General features: G+C 38.5%; 1 protein-coding gene across 4 annotated transcripts in view; it reads left to right on the top strand.

Moving 5' to 3' along the window:
- Positions 1 to 24,357, top strand: part of FHIT (fragile histidine triad diadenosine triphosphatase) — a 1,365,721-nt gene that overhangs the window by 67,062 nt on the left and 1,274,302 nt on the right. Inside the window, exon 1 of one of the 4 annotated variants that reach the window (XM_058562162.1) lies at positions 17,684 to 18,011. The exons of the other annotated variants lie outside the window; for them this stretch is intronic. The gene's annotated coding sequence lies outside the window, so the exon portion shown is untranslated. Of the gene's footprint in view, positions 1 to 17,683; positions 18,012 to 24,357 lie in introns of those variants that run through there. 4 annotated transcript variants of the gene reach the window in all.

Below are 24,357 nucleotides of genomic sequence, written 5' to 3'. Positions count from 1 at the left end.
ACTTTGACATGGACTTTGGGTATTAATATATACCTAGGAGTAAGTAAATTTTCCGGATGATACGGTACGTGAATACTCAAAATTTTAAAAAATCTTGCCAGTTTCCATCCAAGTGTGTCCCATCACATTTTATTTTCATCTACCATGAAAAAAGTCTACATGACGCATTTCTGCCCACAAATCAAATGCACAAGACAGTCTGTGTATATATAGACGTATCCCTTACAGCATATGGGCAGCTCACTTCTTTTCTTTAAAGGAATATATGTTTATTCTATCTGTTGTCATATGGTGTTTCAATAGAGGAATGTGCTTAGCATAATTTTTTACATTTTAGCCTGTGGTACATTCATCTTTTAAAAAATTCAGCTGAAGAGTCATATCCATGTGGTTCTCTTGCTTATAGTTGCTCTTCTGTTTGAGAGTGACCCAGAGCACTGGTTCTCCATCTTTAGTGGACATAAAAGAATCATCCCAAGAGTCTTCATTTGAAAGAGAAACTCCGGAGGATTGTGAGGTGGAAAAGAGGGTCCTACAATGTGTTGCAAATAGAAGTATTAGTCACCAGTGCCCAGAGGGGAGCCCTCATGCAGATTTGTGCCTCTTCTCCTGCATGATGAAGCATGGGGATGACCTCGCTAATTATAAAAGGATGATAATGAAGTAGGTATTAATCTGAACTGGTACATAGTAAGGATTACACAGTAAGTATGGGGTGTTTGATGTATGAATGAGTGAAATGCAGGGGAAATCATAGAAACCGTACCTCTTAAACTGTACTTGGAGGGAAGGTATGGTATTCTCATGGATCTTTTAAAAATTCATACCTTCAATACTCATTGCTAGGGATACATGGTGAACTAAACATATATGGTTCCTGCCTTCAGGGAGGATACTGGGCGGGGAAAGAGGCCATAAAAAATAATTTCAACATTATTTAGGGACAGGTTTCTCTCACAGCACAGCACTCTCACAGCACAGATAAATGCTGTGAAGGAAGTTTGATAAATGCTGTGAAGTTCAGAGTGCTGTGAGAGTGGGCAACAGAGTCCTCCCCTAGTTTGGCATCTCTCCAAGGTCAATGATGTTTCTGTGAAGAAGTGAGGTGTAAATTGAACCATAGGCAAATCTGTCAGGGGTCCCAAGACCACCCCCAGGTTCAGTGATTTGCTAGGAGTACTCACAGGAGTCAGCATATAGTTGTAGTCACAGCTATGATTTATTACAACAGAATGATAAAAAGCGAAATCAGCAAAGTGAAAGACATATGAGGTAAAGTCCAGAGGAAAACAGGCACAAGGTTTTGACAGTTGTCTCCCAGTGGAGTCACTCAGGGACTGTGCTGATTGTGACAACACATGTGAAACGTTTTCTAACAGGGAAGCTCATTAGAGCTTCAGAACCCAAGGTTTTTATTGGGGACTGGTCACGTGGGCAACCTCTGGCTAATATGAACCAAAACTCCAGACTCCCAAAAGGAAAGCAGGTGTTAGGCATAAACCATGTTGTTTGTACAAACCATTTAGGCAAAGTGAGCCACTCTTACCGGTTCTGGAAAGGTGGGAATTCTCCTGAAATCCAAGTTCCCAGAGACCAGCCAAGAGTCAACTTTGCCAGCAGGCCTTTCTAAGGATAGCAGTCTCAGGTCAGCTGTGTGAACTTCTTTCTGCACAGCATAATGACTGAAGAAAGGAGGGATGAAATGACATGGCATCTTGGCCTTGCTTTAAAATATTTCAACAAAGAAAGGAAAGGAGGGAGCCAACCCTGTTGGCCTAGTGGTTAAAGTTCTGCACGCTTTGCTTTGGTGGCCCGGGTTCAGTTCTTGGGTGTGGAACCACACCACTTGTCTGTCAGTAGCCATGCTGTGGTGGCGGCTCCGTAGAAGAACTAGAAGGACTTACAACTGGAATATACAACTATATACTGGGGCTTTGGGGAGGTAAAAAAAAAAAAACGAAAAAAAGAGGAAGATAGGCAACAGATGTTAGCTCAGGGGGAATCTTTCCCAGAAAAAAAAAAAAAAAAGGACAAGATAAGTGAAGTAAATGTGGGAAAATCTTGATCCTTGTTGGCCCTGAGTGGATGAGTACTGGTAGGTTCATTATACTGGTCTCTTATTCTGTTTGAGAATTTTCTTAATAAAAGGTAAAAAACCAAAACCAAAAAGCAAACCATGGAAATAAGAAGAAAAAGAAAGAAAGATGGGTGTTGGCCAGGCATAAAGGGGGCTAGATTTTGGTTAGTTCAGTTCAATTTGGTTCAGTTTAATTAAAAAAAAATTAATTTAGTACCTATTTCAGTTTAATTCAATCAATTCAAGAAATCTTTTACTTTGAGCCTGATACCGGCTTAATACAAAGTTGACATAAGGGAAGCCGTATTGTAGAGAGGAAATCATATTGTGAATTGGAATGACCTCTGACTAACTCTGGACTTTATGGCCCCTCTCAGCTGCTATGAGTTGATAACTTTGTTCTTTTGAGTTCCTTAGGAATGTGATATGATGTCACCCGGGGTCTATGCTGATAGCCAACATCAGTGACAACTGAAAGATCAGGGTAGAGGGCATTGCTCCAGTCTCTGATGTATATCAGGTAAAACAAAGGGCTGCCAGGAAGTAAGATCAGATGGATGCCCCCACTTGAGACCAGATGCCTCCACCCAGTAATCAGATAGATGCCCCCACCCTGGGACCAGATGCCTCCACCACTCGAAGACCAGCCCTCAATATAACTGGCCTGTAGGCTTTGTTCTGTAAGATGGTTTTTTTCAGACATTAGTCGGCCATCTTCCCTCTTGCAAGCAAACTGTAATAAAAAAGTCCTTTTTCTCCTACCACCTTGCCTCTTGACTATTGGCATGTCTTGCAGTGAGCAGAAGGCCCCACGTTGGGCGGTAACAAGCCTATTACTTGCTGGGGCCTTGGCTATGTCATGCGAAAGGTACAAAGATCAACAAGATACCTAATCTTTGTTCTGTGGGCTCATCTATGAAATGGGTGTGCTTATGAGTTCCCCCTCCCTTGGGTGTTGCAAAGAATTGTTGGAAAAGGAGAGAAACCAGCTGCTGCAAGTTTCATTAGCAGCCATGAATGCTATAATAAATGCAGATTGCTACTCAGGGAGGCACGTGATTCTCTTATTGCCTTAGAAGAATATTCTAATATTCTAATGAGGCAGAATCTTCCTGAGGGGAGCGGAAATGATGACAGGGATATTGCCCTGGAGAATTGCCTTTGGCAGTGGCTTGGCAGGGGAAGAGAGCCTGTCAGGTCCTCCCTTTGAGGAGATCTGGATGTGGAAGGCGAGATGATGGGTGCTAGATTTTATTTAAAAGGGAATAGATAAGCTACTGAATTGGAGCACATCAGAGGTGGCTTTATTTGAAAATGCTTTCAAAAGCTGTTTTGACAAGACCAAAGAGGAGGCAGTGGTATCATTAAATAAGCTGGCAACTTTTGTAACCAGCTTTTTGGTTTTCTACCTCAAGGGAGAGTCAATAAACTTTGATTCCCAGCATTAATGTAATTATTTTGATTTTTCTGGCTCATTCTAGGGAAGGCTGCAGAGCTGCAATATCAGATGGCCAAAAGCAATTCAGAAATCCCATGTCCCTGAGGACACCCACTGCCGTTCAGAAGTAGCAGGAGAGGGGGTGGAATAAATCATTTCCTCTGATCTTGTTAGTGCTGAGAATATTGTGGGGAAGCAAATGCATTGCAGCACTAATACCAGAAGGCTACTGCAGGCAGAGGAAAAAATAACAAAATTTCTCTGCTTTTCAAAGGTTTACTTTAAATATGATTTCCTCTTTATATATTTTTAAAATTGTTGTATGAGGGGTTTTCCCCTCCCTTCTAATTCTGAAGGTTCTTCCTTCTACATTATCATGTCGTCTGTCATCCAGGGATTTTCCCTGATACTGCCCCTGGCAGCTATAATATACTTCTTAATGTCACTTGTTACTCCAGTAATGGGTTTGGTTCATTTAGTGTAAATAGTCCTATCATTCTGGGAGGTTTCCTTAGGCCCAGTGAAAAATAGCTTTCATGAATAACCAGGTATGCTTGGCTAGATGGATCTGCTGCATGTGAGCCTGGTGATTTTTTTTTCCCCTAGAAAATTCACTGTATTTAATCTTTTAAATGCCATCTGATTTGTGGTGTTTAAGATGATGGGCAGTTACAAAAGGAATAGAGTAAATTTCCTAATGATGGGAGCAGAGTCAAAGAATATATTCATCTTGAGAAGTTAAACTTTGATGAGAGGATGTGTTTTTTTCCCTTGCAAAATGTGTTTTTTTCCCTTGTCCCCTAAGCAATAAATTTAAAAGATGATATATATGTATTTACATAATTCTTTTTTTTTTTTTAACTTCAAGGTTTGCTAACAATAATTTAAGGTTGGGGTCCTCTTAGTAAATTGTAAACAAACCTCGAGGCCTAGGCCATGGGCATTGGCTGTAAATCATCCTCTTCATAATAATAGCAACAACCAGGCCTTGACTTTCACAGGGACATTGTTTCCTGGAAGTAAACTTCAATTTACAAGTTTTAGGCCTCTGAAATGAGAAGGCCAGCAGGCTAGCATTCCTTGCTCAAGTATATCTTTACCTGAGAAAGGATTTTCGCTTTTATTTTCTCCAGTGATCTTCTCAATTTTAGACTCCATCTACGTCACCAAAATTATCTGTCATGTCAATTAAGACAGAAAGCAAATGGAACCAAGTCACTAAATGTTTGAAATTTTAAGGACGGGGGAACCTGGTAATTTCATCTTTTCCCAACTGGTTGTTCACTATCATCGGTCATTTGATTAGTCTCCACACCCTGTTTTCCACCTTCTAAAAAGTGTATTTCTTCCATTCTAAGAAGCATAAATTTTCCATATTTTACTGTGTGGCAGATCAGAATTGGCTACCTCAAAATATGTCTCTTTACTTTGATTATTTTGTCTGAAAGAAACTTTGACCTCCCCACCCCCCTGCCACTAACTGCCTAAAAGAATTTAACTCTGGGTATGGATAGACTGGGAGGGTCCTTGCTAAGCCCATTCCAAGTAAAAATGCAGAAGTTATCCTTTGTAAGAGACATTTACATTTATAAAGGAAATCTCCATTTGTAAAGGTATCTCCCTGTGTGTACCAGGAAGAAGGGAGGATGACCTTATCTCTAGAAACTCTTATCAGTGTGGAAGGCAAGGACTTAAATCTGCATATTAACCTTACTCTTGTTTACTGTGCTTTTCTGGTAATCTCCCATAACTGACTCCCCCTACCGCCAGCATCCTCCTTTGTCTTTCTATTTAAGAGGAGAACCTCTGCCATTTTGTTGAGATACTCAGTTTCTCTGGGTCTCTCCCATGTATACATGTTATAAAGCTTTGTTTGATTTGTTATTTGGTCTTATGTCAACTTAATTTGTAACCCAGCCAGAAAGGACCCAGAGTGGGTAGAGGATAGTCTTCCTCCTCTTCAACTGTTTCTGAAATAATGATGTCTTAGAATTGCTATGCTCATTTAGTGTCATGTTTCTTTATGTTGTCTGAAAAGCTATCATTAGATCAATGGTCTTTCAATATATGGCATCTTGGATTCCAGAATATGTGTTACTTCTCAAATTCCTCTTCATCTCTGCTGCTGTCACCTGAGTTTGGGCCACCACTGTCTCTTATTTAGACAATTGGAACAGCTGTCTAACTGGCCAACCCATTGTGGTCTTAAGGACTTCCAATTAATTTCCCACATCAGTGCCCTACTGATCTTATAAAAGCACAAATATGACCTTGTCATTTCTGCATTTAAGGTCTTTTAATGGCTTTCCATTGCTTCTAAGATAAAGACCTGAAACATTACATTGGCCCGCAAGACTTTGCATGACCAGGCCCTTGCTTCCTTCATTTCTCTCATCTCAAACCCTTTCCCCTCCCCTGACCTCCGTGCTATAGCTCAGAGCATCCCCAAATTCAGTCATTTGGAAGCCATATATTTACCATATTCTTGTCCTACCTGTACTAGTACTTACTAAAAGAAAAAACCTTACTTACTTTTTCTTAAACTTAAATTTATTTTAAAAGGAAACTTTATTTTACTACCCTAAGTGGGAACTAGCATTCTTGTAATACTTATTTCAAAACACTTGAACCTATTAAAATTAGAAAGTTAGCCTTTTTATCAGCAAAAACCAGCTCTGTGCCTTCAGTGGTTCACTCACTACCTTTTAGCAACCGTTTCCCCAGCTCAAGTTCTTTGCTCTCTGTTCTCTCAGTGTTTTTACAAGAGGAAGATTCTGATTTAGAGGGTTTGGTCTCTCTGCTTCCTGTTTCCCCTGATCCCTTCCCCTCACTCAGTTACTCTTACCCATCCTCTAAGTTTCAGCTTAAACAATCACCACTTCAAATTCCATTAGAGGCAACTGTTTAATCCCATCAGGTAGACTGCCTAGTTTTTATAAAAAATATTTTATGTCCTCTTTATTGTCATAAAATGAAATTCATAGATAATATTACCTACCTACCCACATTCTTTAAAAAAATGGTATAATCGTTTAACTAATAATATAAAGGAAAAAAGAAAAGAGAATTGATTTACAATAAACTAAGTATTTCAATGTAACTGCCCAGGCACAACTACTCTTGAAGACACAGTGAATTAGTCAAATGCTTATGTCTACTTGATCTAAATAAAATTGGATTTAGAGAAGATCAGAAGCCGTTCTGTGGAAGGAATACAGAAATCAAAGAGGAGAGCTATGGGGGACACTAGAATAAAAACTAGTCTTAGGATAAATAATAACATATTTGATGAGAGAAAAAGAGAAATAATCCTAGTTGAAGTAGGGCTAACATGCTAAGATAAATTATGCACTTTTGAGGTAGAGAACATAAGCAAGTGTGCCATTTCTGGAAATAACTTGGACTTATTTATAAGGGTAGTTTCAAAATAATTCCCTGTGTTCTGATAAGTGACTGAGTGATATTGAAGAATCACAAGAATACCTCTCATCTTGAAATCCTCCCTGGGGTTAAGGCATATCTTTGGTCTCTAGTTCTTAAAATGCCCTTCAATAGGCAACAGGGAAGAGGGAATGGATTGGAAAAAGAAACAGTAATAAAAAAAGTCATAAAGAAGTTGTGTGGGAGACCTCTGGGGATAGTTTCAGTGTAAGATTGAGAAACAAGAGGCAAATCCAAAATAAGTAAATAATTTTAATCAGTAATTTTTACAATAAAGATTTCTTATCATTGTGCTACAGAATTCTTGAAAGGTATATATTATGGCAATAAAATGAAATAGTTGAAGACACTCTCCATGAATGCAATTTGGCGATATCTCTGAGTATCATGTGTCACGGCCAATTTAATAGTATTTCTGCTAGGCCAACTTAATAGTATTTCTCTCTTACATATTTGCATGTGACAGATATGAATGCAGATGAATGCAGTGTGTTTTATATTGGAGACTGAGTATCGATGAGCCCCATTGCTGTCAGTGATGTGATTTTTCTGAAATAGTGAACAATGGGTAAAGTATTGAACAAAACAGAGTATAGTCTTCTTCAGTTTTCATGCTAGTTTCATTCCTGAAAAACTCAGTGAAAATTAAAAATGTGCAAAAAATACTTTGGGTTGATATGTAAAACAGATAATCATAAATTTTTTTTCACTTACATTAATGTCTGGTGGGACGTTTGAAAGTCATGAGGGACATGGGACCATTTTTCATTGTGTGGGCCTGTCCTGCACATTGCAGAGCATCTAGTGTCCCTGGAGCCCTTCAGAAAATACTAGTTACATTCCCCATCAATGAGACAACCCCTCAGAATTCCAAAAAGCACCTTAGGGGATGATATCAACCCTGCTGAGAACTACCATGTAAAAGATTCAAAGGGCTCTGCATTATCCTTCTTCAGCCTTAGCATACTTGTGGTAGCTTGTTCCTTGGCTCTGTCTCTGACACATTGAGAGTTCCATGAGTCCAGGGATGCTTGGACTCGTTTACCATTGTATCCCTCATGCTTGGGCTAATGCCAAACATATTGAAGACTTTCAAAGATTATTTATTGAATCATCAAAAGGACAGAGGCAGCACCTTAGGTTCCATTTAGATAGTTATCTTGGTAAGTCCATTGGAAAGGGTTGGAGGTGACACTTGACTAGTATACCCAGCTTGCTAGGGCTAGAGTCCTAGTTTGCTTAGGATAGTCCCAGTTTATATCAGTTGTCTCTGCATCTTGTCCAGTTTAGCATTTGTCCTGAAGATTAGATAGATAGATAGATAGATAGATAGATAGATAGATAGATAGATAGATATAGAGATACAAGTATATATAGATATATATAGAAGGGGTTCAGAATATGTCACCACCAAATATGCCACTTTGGCATATTGATTATTTTGAATTAAAGATACTTAAGAAACAGCCGGTACAAGAAGAACACTCTGGTCCTCCTTTGTCCTCCTGAAAGCAGGAGATAAATCTCTCATGTGAAAGGTACCCTCCCTGTACCAGGAGGATAGAAGACATCCTTAGGGAATTTAGGGCTGAGAAGACTGTATTAACAAACCTCCTTAAACTAATCTGTATCTTCCTAGTTAACCTCTTCACCATTTACTACCCGTAGCCCAAACCCCTTTGTCTTATCAATTCTTCACAAATTTATTGTTTATTTGTGTAAAAGGTATAAAAACTTCCAGCTCTGATCACTTCTTTGGGTCTTTATTCTCTTGTGAAGGCTCCCATGTGCATATAAAAATTTGATAAAATTTATATTTTATTGAAATTTGTCTTTTCTCCTGTTAATCTGTCTTATGTCAGTTTAACTCTTAGGCCCTATCAGACACCCGAAGAGGGTAGAGGAGAATTTTTCCTCCCCTACAATAGACACACACGCACACACACACACACACACACACATATTTTAAATAAAAATAACGGTTTTTGGAAACCATTTTGGAAGAGGACTATTTTTTTTACGTCTGCCAGTATAATAAAACCAATTTGTCAGTCAACAAATGAATATTTTAAAAATTAAATAGTGATATTTATGTTTAGTCCCTCTTTCAGTCTCAAAAGCGTTTCAGTTTGGATGATAAATTATTTATAGCCATCCTACACGTGATCCTTAGCAACACGATCACAAGGTTGTGCTTGTCATCGTCCCCAAAGAAAACTCTTCTTCTTTTCCCTGACTCGAGATAGCTGCCGTGGAAATGCTGTCTACGACTCTGCCATCCACTGGTCCTGTTTCAGGGGTTTCTCACTTCTCTGAATTTTTTCTCTACTGATCTTGACCTTTAAGTCCTGAAATGTTGCCTCTTAATTATTTGATAGGTTTACTTTTAACTTGATGAATTATTTTTCTTTCTCCATTATGCTTTCAGCTAAAGGGAAGTTTCTTAAACTTAAACTTAAGTTTCTTAAACTTAGTTTCTAAACTTTAGTTTGTTAAAACTAAAGGATTGAATAATATTCCTAGGACAAACTCCATGCCCTTGGATAGCTTTCCATCGGAGGCAATGAAGATCCAGAAAAAGGAGCAGTAAGCAATTTTCTGGGGTCAAACAAGGTTTATAATTCCTTTATCTCAGATTGAACTCTGCATCTGGGAGTATAAAATTTTATAAATATATGCTTTGAATTTTGTGTATTGCCTTTCCCTTAGATTGAAACCACTAAGATCCACGTTTTAAATATTTTCTTTTAGCTTTAAATACAATGGTCATAAAAGAAAATACTAGACCTTAGTTTAAAACTAAAAATTATATGTCATATATTCACCTTGTAAGATTTAATCTGAGAGAAATTAGTGTATATGCCCATGAAAAAGACTTGCACGAGAATGTTCATAGCAGCTTTATTCACAATAGCCAAAAACGTGAGAAAATCCAAGTGTCCATCAGTGGTTGAATGAGTTAACAAATTCTGGTATCATTCAGTTAGATACTACTCAGCAAAAAAAGGAACAACCGATATATACAACAATATGGATGCATATCAAAAGCATTATGTTGACAAAAGAAGCCACAGCAGAAGAGTACACACTGTATGATTTCATTTATATAAAATTCAAAAACCAGCAATATGAATCAATGGTAATACAAGTCAGAAAAACAGAGGGATGGGGAGACCATTGCCTGGAATGGGTCACAAGGGAATTTTCTGGAAATAAATTTATGTCTTGTTTTGGATGGGAGATCATTGAGTTTATACATATGAAGATGTCATGGAGCCATACGCTTAAGATTTGTGTATTATACTGTATGTAAATTATCTATCTAAATAAAGCATAGAGGAGAAAAAAATACGTAAATGAAGTTTCTATTTCATTAAAAAGTGATGTGTGGAGCCAGACCAGTGATGTAGTGGTTAAGTTCACCCACTCCACTTCAGCAGCAGTCCATGGGTTCGGATCCAGGGTGTCGACCTACACACCATTCATCAAGCCATGCTATGGCAGCATCCCACAAACAAAATAGAGGAAGATAGGGACCCGCCCGGTGGCGCAAGTGGTTAGGTGCTCGCGCTCCGCTGCAGCAGCCCGGGGTTTGCTGGTTCGGATCCTGGGTGCACACCAACACGCCACTTGTCAGGCCATGCTGTGGCAGGCGTCCCATATAAAGTGGAGGAGGATGGGCATGGATGTTAGCCCAGGGCCAGTCTTCCTCAGCAAAAAGAGGAGGATTGGCAGATGTTAGCTCAGGGCCGATCTTCCTCACAAAGAAAAAAAAAAGAAACAAAATAGGAGAAGATTGGCACAGATGTTAGCTCAGGGCCAATCTTCCTTACCAAAAAGAAAAAAAAAATGATGTGTGCTTGTTTAGAAAATGAATAAAAATTCAAAGAAACTAAAACATCCAGAGTCTCACCATATGAATAATTTGGTTAATTTTCTTCCAGTCTTTTGTCAGGGCATGGATTGTTTTTTTTCTTGTTTTGTCTTTTTCTTTTCTCCCCTCCATTCCTCTTTACCTCCCTCTGTCTCTGTCTCTTTTTGACATATTTAATATTTGTATTTAACTGGACTCTTGAATCTGGAAATAATTCGTTCTGAGGGAAAAGGATTTCCAGAGGAAATTATTTTATTCATTTATGAAGTTACATCCATGAGCGATAGCCTTCACATTAAAAAAAAATCATGACTACAATAACCAAGTGATAAAGGCAGATGTATCTAGAAAAAACTTGGGATTTGTTTGTAATTTTTTTTCCTTTGGAAAAAAAAAATTGGCTTTCCTGTAAATAATCATGTTCCCATGATTCTCCCTAAATTTTTCTTTATTTTTTTCTGTTGCCTGCTCTCATATTGTACTTGTAAGTAGGGTTGCTGCTATAGATGAATCATTCTAAACCCATATCTGTAAATAGTATTTTGTATATTTTTATTCATTTAAAGGTCTTCTACAAATCTTGATCAGATTTTTTTCTTATCTTCAGGGAATAGCCATGAAGGTTTTAGTATTGGGAAATTTGGGGGTATTATGCAGCCTGACAATTCATCATACACTATTCTTAAAATTCATATTGCAGCATATTAAAATCGGATCCCAAGATCCTTTGCGGAAGAGCCTTGGCACTCTGACTCACCTTATATTGAGCCAACATGACAGAACAATGCATCATTTTTTCCTACCGTGAAAGGAAATAAGTGTGAAAATAATGAAAAGATGTATAGTCTAAAACAAAGCAACATAATTTGCAGTATGAGTTGCTTAATGTATTATATAGTTATTATCTCACTTAGGCTCCCCAGGTAATATAATTGATAATATTAAAAAATCTGTTTTGTTTTGTCACCTCAACTGAACGTTTTGCCTTGAGACTTAATTAATGCATTTCTCTCTTAAGCATGTGTTTTAGACACAATGAGTGTACCCTTAAATAACCTTCAGGAACACCACACATTTCTGCACTGTTTAGAGAGGCAGAAAACAACAATAAAAAGAACTTGGTACTCTATGTTCTCTATGTAACCAGAAAAGAAGAATTTTGTTGGAATCATCTTTATTAGAGGCAGCTGTCAGTATGGGTTTTTTACCCCTGGAAGAAAACAAAAGGCGCCACAGAAGAATGTACATAAAGATAGCACCCACGAGGCATTAGAATAAATAAAGGTAGGCAATATTAATGATGCTCATTAGCAGATGTCACTGTTGGGAATGAAGTAAATTCCATGCCAAAGTGTTTCATATATTACACTTTTCAAAACTGTCAACTTTTTGACTTTGATATATGTCCACGTGAATAGTTTTAATAAGTTCCTACAGCCTTTTCTTTGCATATACCCTGAAGAATCCTGTGGAATTGCTGGCAGCAATATTACAAAGACATTTTTGCCTAATGATTGGTGCTTCACTTGGAAATGTGAAGGCTCAGATCATTACATTCCCACTTATTCGTAGTGCAAATGTTTGTCTAAGAATCAGGTAAAAAATATTGTATGACCAAGCAGGTTTTATAGTTTAAAGCAATCTTCCACAGGCTGTTACCTGTATAACTAATAGAATTACATATGCATAAAACCGCTTTTATTGTAGAAGCCAAAATGCAGAATAATAGCTTGTCAAACTGTCATTTGCAAGTGAGATCATAGATTTTATAGTCCAAATTAGGTTGTATTCTTTTCCTTTTTGTCAGGTCATATTCTAATAACCATATTGTGCACTAAACCCTGTGATTATCCCACTACTTGACAGATGGTAGGCTGTTAATTTGTATGTAAGAGACAGTGATTGCCAGCACCCTAACAGTATTCAACAAAATACAAAATGTCAAAATCCACTTTTGGTTACGTTTTGCTTGACTTCATTTTAGCAAGGTAATGCTAGGCAGAAGAGTTTCAGTAGCTTAGCATATGTTTAGTTTTACTACTCTGAATGTTTTTACTGGCCACGAGAAATAGACTTTAAGGAAGAAGTAATTTTTCTTGTTTATATTGTTCTTTCCACTTTCCTGTGGAGAGTGGTCATCTGCCTGAGGGGTTAATTAAAAGGGCTAGATGAGAGCTGGGAGCAGACAAGATTTAATTGTTCAATATTGAGGAAAATTGTTGTATAATAATAGCATACACTGATGGTTAGAAGTATGGTGGAGGTCAAAATAATTTAAAAGTTTAAGTTAAAAGTGCAGTGGCAAATCCACTAAAAAACTATTAGAACTAACAAACGAGTTCAGCAATGTGGCAAGATACAAGATCAATATACAGAAATCAATTTTATTTCTATACACTAGCAATGAACAATCTGAAAATGAGATTAAGAAAACAACCTCATTTATAATAGCAAAAAAATGCATAGGAATAAACTTAACGAAAGAAGTACAAGACATATACTGAAAACTATGAAATATTGTTGAAAGATATTAAAGAATAAATAAATGGAAAGACATCCCATGTTTATGTATCAGAAAACTTAACATTGTTAAGATTTCAATACTGCCCAAAATGATCCACATAGTCAAAGCAATCCCTTTCAAAATCCCAGCTGTTTTTTTTTTTTGAAGAAGAAATTGACAAGCTGATCCTAAAATTCATATGAAACTGCAAGGGACTCAGAATAGCCAAAACAGTCTTGAAAAAGAAGAACAAAGTTGGAGGACTGACACTTCTTGATTTCAAAACTTAGTACAAAGCTACAGTAATCAAGACTGTGTGATAGTAACATAAGGATAGATCAATAGAATAGAATTGAGCATCCAGAAATAAACCTTCATATTTATAGTCAATTGCTTGTTGACAAGAGTGCCAAGACAATTCAGTGGGGGAAACGTTAGTCTTTTCAACAGATGTTGCTGGATCAACTGAATATCCACATGCAAAAGAATTAATTTAGACCCCTAACTCACACCATGCACAACAATTAGCTCAAAATGGATGATAGACCTAAATGTAAGAGCTAACACTATGAAACTCCTAGGATAAAACAGGAGATAATCTTTGTGACCTTGAGTTAGGTTCCTTAGATAGAACACCAAAAACACGGATGACAAAATACAAAATAGATAATTTGACTTCATCAAAATTAAAAACTTTTGTGTGTCAAATGACACTATTGAGAAAGTGAAAGGATGACCTACAGATGGAAGAAAATCATGTATCTGATAAGAGACTTTGTGTGAATACATGAAGAACTCTTACAACTCAACAATAAAAAGACAATCCAATTGAAAATGGACAAAGGATCTGACTAATCATTTTTGCAGAGAAGAAAAATGGTTAATAAGCACATGAAAAGATCCTCAACATCATTCATCATTAGGGAAATCAAGTCAAACCAAATCAAAACCACAATGAGATACCACTTTCTCTGCACTAGGATGGCTAAAATAAAAAAAACAATGACAAATGTTGGTGAGGATGTAGAGAAATCGGAAACTTTATGTGTTGCTGGCGGGATTGTAAAAGGATGCAGCCACTTTGGAAAACTGTTTGCCAGTTCTGCAAAGTGTTAAACATAGAGTTATCATATGACCCAGCAATTCTACTCCTAGGTCTAGACCCAAGAGAATTGAAAAGATATATCTACACATAACCTTGTACATGAATGTTCATAGCAGCATTATTCATATAGCCAAATGTCTCTCTGCAATGAATGGATAAACAAATGTGGTATATCCATACAATGGAGTATTATTCAGCCTTAAAAAGGAATGAGGTACTAATACATGCCACAACATGAATGAACCATGAAAACATTATGCTAAGTGTAAGAAGCCAGTCACAAGGCCATGTACTGTATGATTCCATTTATATGAAATGTCCAGAATAGGCAAATCTATAGACAGCAAGTAGGTTAATGGTTGCTAGGGGCTGGAGGGGTTAGGGGGAAATGAGGAGTGACTGCTAATTGGTCCAGAGCTTCTTTTTGGGATGGTGAAATGTTATAAAATTGATTGTGGTATTGGTTGTACAACTCTGTGAATATACTAGAAACTAAATAATTGTACAGTTTAAAAGGATGAATTTTATGGTGGTGAAATATATTTTAATAAGGCTGTTAAAAAAAAGCACTTTGGCAATAGAATAGAAAAGATAATTCATTTATTATGTTAGCATGACAATAATTGCCTAGACTGACACTACTGCATTACTTAAAGAGAAAAGAATGCAATTTCTCATTCAAAAAACTCCGAAAATGGATCTGCAGAAAATTCATTTAGGTAATAGTTTTCTTGCCACATCTGAATGCTAAAGAATGACAAGACCAGGACTTGTCAAAGATTTCTTTTTTAGTATTATAACTGTTTAGAAATGCCAAACAACCAGTGGTTTCCTAATTGTATAAGAGTCTATCAAAAACAATCAATGCACATAACATATACATAATAAGCATGCACTGTATATATTATATGCCATGTGTATCACACTAATACATTATACATACATACATGCATACATTATGCATAAACATTAGAAACTTGTACCAATTTGGACTCATAACTGCTTTCTCTTTCCCAAAAATTCTTCCCAAGGATTATGTCACTTAGCATATTTTTTATCTTATTTTTCCCTGTTAATTAGTTGGATGATTTCTATGTGTAAAGTATTCCTTTTATATAAAATGAATTGTTGAAATCATGTATTATAATTTAAAAACCAGTTGAAGTCTTTTCTCTCAAGCTTGTATCTTCTTGATTGATTAGGCTATCATCAATTTTGTCATTGTAGGGGATCAGAATTGGCCACCTCAAGATGTGTCTCTTTGGCATGAGGATTATTTTGGGCTGGTTACTTTTAAGAAACTGCAGACAGGGAAGAAGCTCTGAAAACCAAGTAGAAGTTACCCTTTGTAAGAGACATTTACATTTGTAAGGGAAATCTCCCTTTGTAAAGATGTCTCCCTCTCTGTACCAGGAAGAAGAGGGGTGACTTTATCTCTAGAAACTCTTACCAATGCAGAAGGCAAGGACTTAAATCTGCATAATAACCTTACTCTTGTTTACTGTGCTTTTTCTGGTAATCTCTCATAACTGACTCCCCCCACCCCCAGCATCTTCCTTTGTCTTTAGCTGAAGGTAGTATTTAAAGCGGCGACCTCTGCCATTTTGGCGAGTTGCTCAGTTTTCCTGGGTTTTTCCCATGTATACATGTCATAAAGCTTTGTTTGATTTTCTCCTGTTATTCTGTCTTATGTCAATTTATTTTGTAGACCGGCCAGAAAGACTTAGAGTGGGTAGAGGAATTGCCTTCCTCCCCTACATCGTTTTGTGGCAAGTGAAGGGCAACAATCTGTGCAATTGACCAACAGATATGAAATTTACTAAAGGTAAAAAACTTCCCTGGGTTTGGTAAAGAAATGAAATTCTGAAATGCATTATAAGGTATATATTGTTGATCTTCAGAAGGTAGTGAAAAAAACCCACTGAAATCCACATTTTTTTTAGGCTTTTTGGCCTAGTAACTTTTAGGAAGTTAGTATTTTGCCTTTTTTTTTTTTTTTTTTTTTGCCTCAGAGATCTATTTTCCCCCTAAAATATAGTCTTTAAAGGCTAACAGCATAATTTTATTATTTTTCAAATTTATTATTTTTCCCAGCCTAATTTTAAATATTAACAGTTACCCCAATGTGTTTGGATCACCTCTTTTGACACAGCATGTTTTAAGAAAGTCCTAACGAAGAAAAGTTAATTTACAGAAAATTTGTGGAATAATTTTTCATTTTAAAGAGATTTAAATGTTATATCCTAAATGTTATTTTTCCTTTTTCAATGTGATTTTTTAATGATCTTTTTTAATGGTTGCATGACATTTCATACTGTTGCACCGTGAGGTACTGAAGCACAATACAAGAATTGTAGAGATAAGCTGAAGTATCTCCAACCTGCTCCTTTAAAAGAGGAAAGGTGATCACAGTGGATTAGAACCTGGGTATCTTTTTCCCACTTCTCAGTGATTAGAGTCACGTTCAAACACAGCATTGCCTTGATTCATTTTGCATGCAGTTCTCAGGAGAACATCCGTAGCACGAAATGATGCATAATCACATTGTTCTTAGATATTGGGGAGGGGGAAGATAAAAGATGGAAATTTAATGCTAAAGCTGCTTTTGCCTCAGTGGACTAAACTTTTAAGAAGTATCAGGGAGAAAAGGGAGTTGAAGGAGAGAGCAACCTGGTGTTTTCTGTGCTTAAGAGTGAAACCAAAATGGGAAAAAAGATATAATCAGAACCCACCACCATCCTATTTCAGCACAGCATGTAATTCTCAGTTCAAAAAAATTTTTTCTTAAGAGAAAGCATTTTAAGATAATATCTCCATGAGCCATTTCCGTGAAAAGCAAGTGAAGCTTAACTCCCTCTGAGAAATTGCTTTACAATTGTGAAGGTACTGAGAGAGCCGTGGCCCAGGAGGTGGATTGGTCATTGAGGATGTGTGCATGAGATGATCTGCATGAAACCTGAATAGTAAATGGGAGCCCACTGTGAGTGGGGACCGGTTAAACTGGAGTCCTCATGGTGATGCAGATTTGCCACGGAATGAAGCCCTGGGTAACCAAGCAGGCTATTGCTGGGAGCTGGTTAAAAGCTTGGTAACTTGCTTGACTGCCTTTGAGAACCGACATTGTCATTACAATTGAGAAAGCTGGAGTCTGCTCTGGGTCAGTCAGTTGATGGAGCTATAAATGCCCTCTATTTTTGACAGAATCTGGGGAACATAAAGCAGAGAACATCAATCCTTGATTTTTTTTTCTTTTTTTTGCCAGAAACTGTAAAAAGGAACTTGAAGTCACTCACATCTAAGTGAGAGCTTCTGTGTTCTGTGTCTGAGATGCATTCTCGCTGCTTTGGTGGAGTGGCTGGGAGAGGGTGCTTGGTATTGACATTCACATGAACGTATCAAATATCTCTCTGGGCTACAGAATTATCTGATATTGCCACAACAAGTGGCTTGGAGGTATTTGTCTGTATCACTCTGGTCCTTTTATATTCTGACTGTTGAATGAAAGGAGCAGACAACTAAGACTTCTCTTTGAAAAGGAGAAGTCCATTATCGGCATCGCTGAAGCTCCGAAGAGTGAGTACATTCTACTTGGCTAAAGCGCCACAATAGGTGGAAGGAAGCAAAGACAGCCTTATAAATTTCCCTGTGAGCAAGCAGACCTATTGTTGTCTTTATTAAAAATATGCCTCTGAGCAGGTGGTCCTGTTCTAAGTGATACCTCTGCGAGTCGGCTTGAAAGAGATCGCTGGGAACTTCACGTGTCCCTTCAACAGCTTAGGCTGTCTTGAGAAATGTGAAAGATCAAATTGCTATGCTGAGAGTGCTCGGTGTGCTGAACAAATTTAATCTCAAATTTTAAAACTTGAAACTTAGGCAATTGTATTAATAAAGATGAGTAAGCTAGTTGACATCAACACATGCATTCTGTTTGTTCTTTGTACATCCGTGTACCTCCCAGAGAGGGCTGTGACCCAGATTCCATATGCATTCAAGACTTTCATTAGATAAGAATGACATATACTTATCATTAGAGCGTACTAATTAAAGCACAAAGTGACATTTCAAAGTAATGATGCTCCCTAGTGTCTCAATGTAAAATACTCCCTGGTCTATTTTTAATGACTTGGTATGCTATGTATGTTTAAAATATTATTTTGTTATGAACTTGTGTTTTCATTATTGTCGATGGTGGTGATGACCAGCAAGGTGGGACATTCTTCTAGATGAATAAGGAAGGAGACAGTGAAACCTCCCAAGGGCTTTGGGTTTGAATGCAGTCACATCCAGGGTGCATCCATGCATTCTTGCATTCATTCAGCACTTTGCATGCTTTCTACTTGCCAACTTCTGTGCTAGATGCTGGGGATACACTGGTTACTAGGACACAGATGGTTCCTGCCCTCAAGGAGCTTGCTTCCTCCCTTTGATTATGATCAAAACTGTTTTTTATATTTCCTCTTTTGCATGTTCAGCAGCAGCAGAGAGAAAGATGTGTTCAGTGCTGGTTATATATATACACTCACCTGCTGTTGCAAACTTTTGGATATGCTTAGTTGATAGCAAAAGAAGATGTCTCCTTACTTACTCTATACTTTTTCTTACACTTGTGTCCTGTTTGTCAGCTAAATTTGGATTATAAATTCAATGACCTTAAACTATGTCTAATGCTCCAGTTCTCTGCCTGGTATATTGCTGATACTTTCAAAGTGCTCATTCCCTTCCCTCTGTCTCCCCCATATCCCCCTAAGTAATAATAGCACTGAGCTGGATGGCTTCAGTGTTTACATTGTGAATCAGTAATACTCTCAAATATCAGTGGGGCTTGTATTTTGGGCCCTGTTGTGAAAATTTGCAAACCAAGCCAGCTGTCATTGGCTACCATAATATAAAGGGAGGAGAGTCATCTTATATCAAGATTATTAATTTCTGATGGCTTTTAGCCCCAGAGACAGCTAAGAAGTGGCAAATTCCTCAGCCCTCACCCATTTGAGAAGAGAAGAAGCATGCTCTTCTCTGTTAACAGAAGCTATGTAGGGGCTCTCAAGAGGACATCAGGGTTTGGACATAGATGAGCAATGCAAAAAGTTTCCAAACAAAAGCAGGAAAGAGAAAGAAGAGGGTGCTCTTTTTGTGCTCAATTTGCCTATTTCCCATTTACTTATTTTCCTAATAGTAAGAGCAGACAGATCACCATCGTCTTTGTTGGTATCACCATCATCGTTATCATCATCATCAAAGCTGTTGTTTATTAAGTATAGAAATCAAATAGGTGCCACTATTATTCAAATTTTATGGATGACCAAACCAGTTAAGAGTGTTTAGGCAACTTGCACAAAGCCACAGAGCTGGTAAATGACATGGTCAGGACTCCCACTCAGGGCTGGCTGTTCCCAAATTGCTCTAGACCACTACACTCTACCGTCTTTCATTGTCTTCTATTCTTTTTTTATGCCCTTTCTTGTACAAACAACTGTTAAAGGTCTTTAACCTCACAGATGGTAATGAGTTAAATATTTAGGTTATCTTTGATCTGTGAGTCAACTTGGCCATTTTCTGAGTCTTTCTTTCAAGTGAATTTTCTAAAACTGAATTCCAGGCCTTCCAATGACTGTGCTCAGTGATGGTGACTGATTTTAGGCTGCTCTTGCTGTTCAAATCCACTTAAAGTACCAGCATTCCTTAAAGTGCTATGTACCATAAACGCTACTTGGATGATTACAATGGCACATACACATGAGCCAGGATTCACTATTTGAAAGTGAGATTGCTCTTCATGCTACAGCAGAATTTATTGAAGCATCTATTATATGCGTACCCTGCTACTCAAATTCTTAAAAGAAATCCTCGCTGTTTGTTTTCCTGCCTGCTTCTAGAAAGGATTTGAGGTAGTTACTAGTATATTTTACTTATCACTGGGAGCTAAAAATTCAAAAGCAGAATATTTATATGAAAGAGAGCTGCAATGAGATCTTGATAGTGGTCCTGGAATTGATTTCTCTAAACACTAGCAATGATGATTTAGGGTCTGGAATCAGACAGTTGTTGCTTTGAATGTGTACCAGGCTACTTGCTATGTGACTTTGGGCAAGGCTAATGGCTTTGAGCCTCAATTTCTTTATTTGTATAATGGGAGAGTAATAAAAGTACCTCTCACTGTAAGGATCACCTGAGATAATGCTTGTAAAGCACTTAGCACAGTGTCTGGTACCCAGGAAGTGTTAAATAAATGTGGTGATGATGGAGGTGGTGGTGGTGAAAGGAGTAAGGTACACTGTTTCATTTCCTCAAATGAAATCTTCTGTGGAAGCGAAATATATGAATCTGATTAGCTGTGCTAGTTGGGTGGGTACAGAGCTTACCTTACTCAGCACTGATATGGAACACTGGTGCTCAAATGTGTCCATGCAAATAGTTCAGGGATGACGATTCTTGGTTTGAAATTAGGGAAAGCAAGTGACAGCAGGCGGTGGTATGGTAGAGAGAGCACCATGGGCAAGGTGCTAGCTGATTTGGTTTTAATTAGTGCTTGCTGCTTTCAGCTCCCATGGTCTTAGGCAACTGTCTTAAGCTTTCTAAGCCTCAGTTTCCTCTTCTGTGGAATGATGACAGGAATACCCACTCAGCAGGGCTGTTTTGAGTACTGCGTGAGATAATGTGAATAGGCTTTGAAGATTACTGGTCTACAAATCTTGGTTTTTGTTGAGGAGATCATACTAGGATAAAAATAAGCTTGCTATAGAGTTGCAAAGGGGACTTTATTTATGGGCTAGGTTAGAGCCCAATGCTGTGGTGACTTTCTTTTTATTTTAAAGATGCAACTCCCCCAGCAGACTTCCATTTACGTACTTGGAAATTCTAGAGCAGCAACATAACACTTTGAAGTCAAATGGTTAATTTTCTTTGGAGGCCTTTTCTCTTCTGGTTATCGGATGCTGTGCTTATGTTCTTTAAACTCTGGCAGTGAGGAGGAAGCCCTTGTGTGACAATGGATTTAGTGGGATATAAATCTACCTAACTAGCAGCTGGATGGGCGCTGATGAGGGTTGGCCCCAGAGCCGAGCTACATTAGCCAAGTTAGAAGGATGTGCCGACTTCAACTTCAAGCCACGAGGCCCAGCAGCAAACTGCAGGGAAGCAATAGCAGCCCATGGTGTGGCCTGTTGTGCCACCGTCATTCTTGTCAGTGTCACCATCATCACCATTAAGCCTTTATTAAGTGCCGGTGTGTAGAGCTCCCTCAGGTGCCATTGCAGTCAGATAGGCAGCTGTGTGTCTTAAATAAGAGCCTCGTGAAGGGCTGTGAGGTCAAGGGTCCCAGCTGTAATCCAAGGCAGGCCCACAAATGTGGCTGCATGGGTTGATGAGAGGATAGTTGGTGGCTGTAGTAGGCATTTGTTTGTGGTGTCAGTTTAGCCCGTGGCTCCTTTCTTTGAGAAGTGCCCCCAACTCTTACCTTCAAGGATGGCCCTGGGGGTCATGTTTGTACTGTGTAACTTGGCCCCCATGGCCATGCCTGAGTGGATGGAGGATGCACTGCTGACTCAAGCTGGGCTGGTCAGGTTATCTTTGCCAGGAGCTGGACTTGGGACTAAGACATATTTGTAGATGGACTGGGTAGATAGGTACACTTGGGAGCTGTGGGAAGCCATGTCTTTGATTAATTCAGTAATCCTCATAACAGCCCTGTGAGGTAGGTCCTCTTCTCATTTCCATTTTATAAAAGAAGAAACTGAGTCACAGAGAGGTTAAGTAATTTACCCAAGGTCATATAGTTGGATAGTGGCAGAGCTAGGCATGAAACCAGGTAGCATGAGCTCATGCCTTTAGCCACCATACAACTGTCGGAGAGAGTGGGAGGAATACAACAGGCCTATGGAGGAGATGCAGGTGAAATGACTGTGGGTTGCAGAGAGAGGGAGAGAGTAAGACTGATTAAGAGAGTAGCTGCCTTGATTCTGTAGGCTTTCTGGCTCCAGGGTCCAGACCTTAGTGACTGCACTTTCTACCAGTGGGCTCTGAGAAGTATCTCTGTCCTTAGAAATAAATTCCCCTTTGTGCTCAAAGAGGCTTCAATGGATGCTTATTACTTGCAACCAAGAGAGTGTTGACTGAAGTGACCACACTGTCACAATTTGTTAAAAAAGACTATGGGTCATCCATTGGCCTTTGTAGCCCCAGGTATCTTTACATTATCTGTGGGTAGTGTCTAGGCTAGTGGAGGAGAAAGGCAAGTAAACCAGTGATTGGAGCATAGTGTGACAAGCTCTCTGAGAGAGGTAAGCATATAAGTTGCTATAGAATCGCAGAGGTGTGGCAAAAAAATGAGACTGGGGTAGGATTTGGGGGGTTAGGGATGGCTTCTCAGAGACAGAATATTTGAGCTGTTTTTGAAAAATGAGTTGGATTTAGCTATATGAATAATGGATGGGAGGAAGGATGTTCCAGGTAGTGAGAACGGTGTGTGCACACAGAAAAAGGGAAACTCATGATACATTTTGGAAAGGGCAAGCAATTAAGTGTGCTGGAAAAGAAGGAAGGAGGAGGGATAGGATATGTAACTGGAGTTCTTGGCTGGACTAGATCATAAAAGGTCTCCAGTGCTGAGCTATAGAGTTTGAGACTTATCCTATAAGCTAGCAGTTCACTCACTACCAGGTTCCTTTCCTCCCTCCAACATGAAAACATTTGTAGATTTTGAAATGGAAAAGATGACGTTCTGACAACATTCTGACAACATGAAAGACAGTTTTAGAAAAAAACAAAAACAAAAAACCCCATGCAAAATCCCAATACCGAGCACTACTGTTCATTTTTGCATATTATCTTTTAGTTGTCTTCAGACATGCTGATTTTTGTACATGGTTGCAATCCATCTACATATCATTTTCACTTCCCAGTAGATCAAAAAGTTTTTCTCTGTTTCTCTGTTGTACTCTCCTGATTATTACAACAGCATGATAAAGACACAAGCTTTTCTGAGGACCCACACTGCTGCGGGCAATGTGTTAGGTGCCGGTGAAGCAAAGAAGTATGACCTGAAGGTTCCTGCTTTTAAGCAACTCAGGATCTGGTATAATACTTCTGCTGAAGTATTTAGCCATATGCATTTTAAGGCATGTAGGTTTAATATTATTATTTTATGAAAAATGTATTCAGTTCTTTGAGGATTTTTTTTTAAAGATTTTATTTATTTATTTATTTTTCCCCCAAAGCCCCAGTAGATAGTTGTATGTCGTAGTTGCACATCCTTCTAGTTGCTGTATGTGGGACGCGGCCTCAGCATGGCCAGAGAAGCAGTGCATCGGTGCGCGCCCAGGATCCGAACCTGGGCCGCCAGCAGTGGAGCGCACGCACTTAACCGCTAAGCCACGGAGCCGGCCCTCTTTGAGGATTGATTTCTAATCCCTTTTATTTGTACTCACTGTCCCCTGACCCTGCTCCCGTCATAAATGCTCTGTGGCTAACAAATGGCCACATCTTCACTCACTTCTTGTGTTCATGTGCTGCTTGTCTAGTGTCTTTTTCATATCTTATGCTCCAAGTACTCTGAAAGCCATTTGATGGTTAACCATGAACAGGCTCCAAATCAAGCTCTTGAGCCGAGTTAATTTGATTATGAAACATTATCTTGATTGTGGCAAGTGTCCAGTTGTCATCTTTTTAATGATACAGGCCTCCACAGCCTAAACTAATTACAAACCAGCTCCATTCCAGGGAGGGCAGCATTGCCTAAGCAGCCTCCCCAAGCCAGACCCGAGTGGGTCTGTGATGTGATCACATCTGCTTTTCCTTCCTTTGGCCTTCTGTGGGTAGTGTCTATGTCATTCTCTCTCCCTCCCTGCTGTTGTATTAAAGAAAATAGGGATGATTGGCCAAAATTGCTCTGTAAATTAAATTTTGCCTCCTACCTCCAGCATGC

Source organism: Diceros bicornis, chromosome 2, assembly GCF_020826845.1.
Source record: "Diceros bicornis minor isolate mBicDic1 chromosome 2, mDicBic1.mat.cur, whole genome shotgun sequence".
Taxonomy (NCBI): Eukaryota; Metazoa; Chordata; class Mammalia; order Perissodactyla; family Rhinocerotidae; genus Diceros; species Diceros bicornis.
Note: the sequence above shows the minus strand (reverse complement) of the source record. Positions and strands in the feature narration are given on the sequence as shown.